The sequence below is a fragment of the Sapajus apella genome, unplaced genomic scaffold, assembly GCF_009761245.1.
Source record: "Sapajus apella isolate SASKATOON/1434 unplaced genomic scaffold, GSC_monkey_1.0 scaffold221, whole genome shotgun sequence".
NCBI classification, from domain to species: domain Eukaryota; kingdom Metazoa; phylum Chordata; class Mammalia; order Primates; family Cebidae; genus Sapajus; species Sapajus apella.
The window spans coordinates 155,935-161,340 of record NW_022437161.1 but is presented as its reverse complement, the minus strand read 5'-3'; positions in this window follow the sequence as shown (position 1 = coordinate 161,340).

Genomic DNA, 5,406 nt, shown 5'->3' with positions numbered 1-5,406 from the left:
TTTCCCAACACCATTTATTGAACAGGAAATCCTTTCCCCATTGCTTGTTTTTGTCAGGTTTGTCAAAGATCAGATGGTTGTAGATATGTTGTGTTGCCTCCGAGACCTCTGTTCTGTTCCATTGGTCTATATCTCTGTTTTGGTACCAGTACCATGCTGTTTTGATTACTGTAGCCTTGTAGTATAGTTTGAAGTCCGGTAGTGTGATGCCTCCCGCTTTGTTCTTTTTGCTTAGAATTGACTTGGCTATGTGGGCTCTCTTTTGGTTCCATATGAAGTTAAAGGTGATTTATTTCCAGTCCTGCGAAGAAGGTCATTGGTAGCTTAATGGGGATAGCATTGAATCTGTAAATTACTTTGGGCAGTATGGCCATTTTCACTATATTGATTCTTCCTAACCATGAACATGGAATGTTTCTCCATCTGTTTGTGTACTCTCTGATTGCGTTGAGCAGTGGCTTGTAGTTCTCCTTGAAGAGATCCTTTACGTTCCTTGTTAGTTGTATTCCTAGGTATTTTATTCTCTTTGTGGCAATTGTGAATGGAAGTTTGTTCTTGATTTGGCTCTCTTTAAGTCTGTTATTAGTGTATAGGAATGCATCTGATTTTTGCACATTGATTTTGTATCCTGAGACTTTGCTGAACTTGCTTATCAGTTTCAGGAGCTTTTGGGCTGAGATGATGGGGTCTTCTAGATATACAATCATGTCGTCTGCAAATAGAGACAATTTGACTTCCTCCTTTCCTTTTTGGATGCCTTTATTTCTTTTTCTTGCCTGATTGCTCTGGCTAGAACTTCTAATACTATACTGAATAGCAGTGGTGAGAGAGGGTATCCTTGTCTGGTGCCACATTTCAAGGGGAATGCTTCCAGTTTTTGCCCATTCAGTACGATATTGACTGTTGGTTTTTCATAAATAGCTTTTATTATTTTGAGATATGTTCCATCAATACCTAGCTTATTGAGGGTTTTTAGCATAAAGGGCTGTTGAATTTTGTCAAAGGCCTTCTCTGCATCAATTGAGATAATCAAGTGGTTTTTGTCTTTGGTTCTGTTTATGTGGTGAATTACGTTTATAGACTTGCATATGTTGAACCAGCCTTGCATCCCCGGGATGAAGCCTACTTGATCATGGTGGATAAGCTTTTTGATGTGCTGTTGCAATCGGCTTGTCAGTATTTTATTGAAGATTTTTGCATCTATGTTCATCATGGATATTGGCCTGAAGTTTTCTTTTCTTGTTGAGTCTCTGCTGGGTTTTGGAATCAGGATGATGTTGGTCTCATAAAATGATTTGGGAAGAGTTCCCTCTTTTTGTATTGTTTGGAATAGTTTCAGAATGAATGGTACCAGGTCCTCTTTGTATGTCTCTGAATTCGCCTGTGAACCCGTCTGGACCTGGGCTTCTTTTGGGTGGTAAGCTCTTAATTGCTGCCTCACCTTCAGACCTTGTTATGGGTCTGTTCAGGGTTTCGGCTTCTTCCTGGTTTAGGCTTGGGAGGAGGCAAGTGTCCAGGAGTTTATCCATTTCTTCCAGGTTTATTAGTTTATGTGCATAGTTGTTTGTAATAATCCCTGATGATGGTTTGAATTTCTGTGGAATCTGTGGTGATATCCCCTTTATCGTTTTTTATGGCATCAATTTGGTTATTCTCCCTTTTCTTTTTTATTAATCTGGCTAGTGGTCTATTTTGTTGACGTTTTCAAAAAACCAGTTCCTTGATTTATTGATTTTTTGAAGGGTTTTTTGTGTCTCTATCTCCTTCAGTTCTGCTCTGATCTTAGCTATATCTTGTCTTCTGCTAGACTTTGAGGTTTTTTGAACTTGCTCCTCTATCTCTTTCAGTTTTGACGATAGGGTGTCAATTTTTGATCTCTCCTTGCTTCTCATGTGGGCACTTATTGCTATATATTTTCCTGTAGAGACTGCTTTAAATGTGTCCCAGAGATTCTGGTATGTTGTGTCTTCATTCTCGTTGGTTTCAAAGAACATCTTTATTTCTGTCTTCATTTCATTGTTTATCCAGTCAACATTCAAGAGCAAGTTGTTCAGTTTCCATGAAGTTGTGTGGTTCTGGGTTAGTTATTGAATTCTGAGTTCTAACTTGATTGCACTGTGGTCTGAGAGACTGTTTGTTATGATTTCCGTTCTTTTGCATTTGCTGAGGAGTGATTTACTCCCAATTATGTGGTCAATTTTAGAGTAGGTGTGATGTGGTGCTGAGAAGAATGTATATTCTGTGGATTTGGGGTGGAGAGTTCTGTAAATGTCTATTAGGTTTGCTTGGTTCAGTTCTGAGTTCAAGTCCTGGTTATCCTTGTTAATTTTCTGTCTGGTTGTTCTGTCTAATATTGACAATGGGGTGTTAAAATCTCCCACTATTATTGTGTAGGAGTCTAAGTCTCTTTGTAAGTCATTAAGAACTTGCCTTATGTATCTGGGTGCTCCTGTATTGGGTGCGTATCTATTTAGGATCGTTAGCTCTTCTTGTTGCATTGATCCTTTTTCCATTATGTAATGCCCTTCTTTGTCTCTTTTGATCTTTGTTGCTTTAAAGTCTAATTTATCAGAGATGAGAATTGAAACTCCTGCTTTCTTTTGCTCTCCATTTGCTTGGTAAATCTTCCTCCATCCCTTTATTTTGAGCCTTTGTGTATCCTTGCATGTGAGATGGGTTTCCTGGATACAGCACACCGATAGGTTTTGGCTTTTTATCCAATTTGCCAGTCTGTTTCTTTTGATTGGGGCATTTAGTCCATTTACATTTAGGGTTAATATTGTTATGTGTGAATTTGATACTGCCTTTTTGGTGCTAGCTGTGTGTTTTGTCCTTTAGTTGAGCTGGTACTTGTTGTTCCTTTATATATGTAGAGCCTCTTTCAGGAGCTCTTGTAGAGCTGGCCTAGTGGTGACAAAATCTCTGAGTACTTGCATGTTCACAAAGGATTTTATTTTTCCTTCACTTATGAAGGTTAGTTTGGCTGGTTAGGAGATGCTGGGTTGAAAGTTCTTCTCTTTAAGGGTGTTGAATATTGGCCCCCACTCTCTTCTGGCTTGTAGTGTTTCTGCTGAGAGATGTGCTGTGAGTCTGATGGGCTTCCCTTTGTGGGTAACCCGACCTTTATCTCTGGCTGCCCTTAGTATTTTCTCCTTCATTTCAACCCTGGTGAATCTGACGATTATGTGCCTTGGGGTTGCTTTTCTTGACGAATATCTTTGTGGTGTTCTCTGTATTTCCTAGACTTGAATGTTTGCTTGCCTTGCTAGGTTGGGAAAGTTTTCCTGGATAATATCCTGAAGAGTATTTTCCAGCTTGGATTCATTCTCTTCATTGCATTCAGGTACACCTATCAAACGTAGATTAGGTCTTTTCACATAGTCCCACATTTCTTGGAGATTTTGTTCATTCCTTTTTACCCTTTTTTCTCCAGTCTTGCCTTCCCGTTTTATTTCATTGAGTTGATCTTCGACCTCTGATATCCTTTCTTCTGCTTGGTCAATTCGGCTGTTGATACTTGTGCATGCTTCACGAAGTTCTCGTGTTGCGTTTTTCAGCTCCATCAATTCACTTATATTCCTTTCTATTTTGTCCATTCTCGTTAGCATTTCGTCAAATCTTTTTTCAAAGTTCTTAGTTTCTTTGCATTTGGTTAGAACATGTTCTTTAAGTTCACAGAAGTTTCTTACTACCCACCTTCTGAAGTCTGATTCTGTCATTTCATCACACTCGTTCTCCCTCCAACCTTGTTCCCTTGCTGATGAGGAGTTGTGATCCCTTGTAGGAGGAGAGGTGTTCTGGTTTAGGGTGTTTTCATCCTTTTTGCACTGGTTTCTTCCCATCTTTAAGGATTTATCCACCTGTTGACTTTACAGTTGCTGGCTTTCAGATTGGGTCTCAAATATTTCAGATTGACGTTCTGTTTGTTGATGATGAGGTTATTTCTGTTTCTTGGTTTTCCTTCTGACAGTCTGGACCCTCTGCTGTAGGTCTGCTGAGGTTCACTCCAGGCCCTTCTTGCCTGGGGTTCACCTGCAGCAGCTGCTGAACAGTAAGGGTTGTTACCAGTTTTCTTCTTCTGCTATCTTTGTCCCAGAAGGATACCCGCCTAGTGTCAATCTGATCTCTCCTTTATGAGGTGGCTGTTTGGATATATAGGAGTCAGGGAGCTGCTTGAGGAGACGGTCTCTTCTTTATAGGAGCTCAAATGGTGAGCTGTGAGCTCTGCTGTTCATTCAGAGCTGCTGGGCAGGTATGTTTAGGTCTGCTGCAGCAGAACTCATAAACTGCTTTTTGTTCCCAGGTGCTCTGTCCCAGGGATTTAGGGCTTTATCAGTTTCCGTTATGCTGCTGCCTTCTTCATTTTTTTTCTTTCCTTCAGAGCTGCCCTGCCCAGCAAGGAGGCAGCCTAGTCACTGTCTGCCTGTAGAGGCTTTGCTGAGCTGCTGTGGGCTCCACCCAGCTGCCAAGTGAACTTCCCTGCAGTCAGGTTTATATGGGTGTAGTTAGAACTGCTTTGGCGATGGTGGCCCGCCTCTGTTGAGGCGGAGTCTCTCTGCAGTGGTGGGTTGCCTTGGCAACGGCGGGCTGCCTCAACATTGGCTGACTACCTCCGTAGTGGTGGTCTGCCTTGGTAATGGCGGACGCCCCTCCCCCACAGAGCTGGACCATCATGGGTTCAGCGGCGCTTGCTGTGAAACTCTCAATTCAGAGTTTCTGGTTGCTGTTCTTTTGTGGGGGTGGGACCAGCCGAGGCTGATTGCCTGGCTCCCTGCCTCAGAGCCTTTTTTAAGTTGGTGTTCCAGTCGCCTGTTGAAGATGCGCGGGGTTCTGTTTGTTTTCCCCTGAGGCCACTCACTGTGCTGGCTTAAACAGCAGCACTGAGATTTGTGGCACTTTTCTTTTTTTTTTTTTTTTTTGCCCTGGAATCTACTGTCCTGGATCTCTGCTCAGTCCCCTTTTTAAACAGATGAATGGGCAACTTCCCATGGCTCCAATCGCCAGCCAAAATGGCACCCGTACCGGTGTATTTTGTACGGAGAACCGCTGCTCTGGGGCGCCGACAAAGCAGCCCCGCGGGGCAAAGCAGCGGCGCCGGCCGGCACAGCCGCGCTGGCCGAAACAGCTGTGCTGGTGACCTGTGGAGCTCCTCCGCCTGTGAATTTCCTAGTCTGTGGGCAATAAAAATGCGGCCTCCACTCACCCTCTGCACTTTCACTGGGAGCTGCAATCCTGAGCTGTTCCTAAACGGCCGTCTTGGATCCTCCTCCAATATTTTTTCTTTATATTTTGGGGTGCTCTGATATTGGGTGCAGTTATATTTATAATCATTATATCTTCTCTCTGAACTGACCACTTCACCATTATATAATGAAACTTCTTTGTCACATTCACCATTTTTGATTT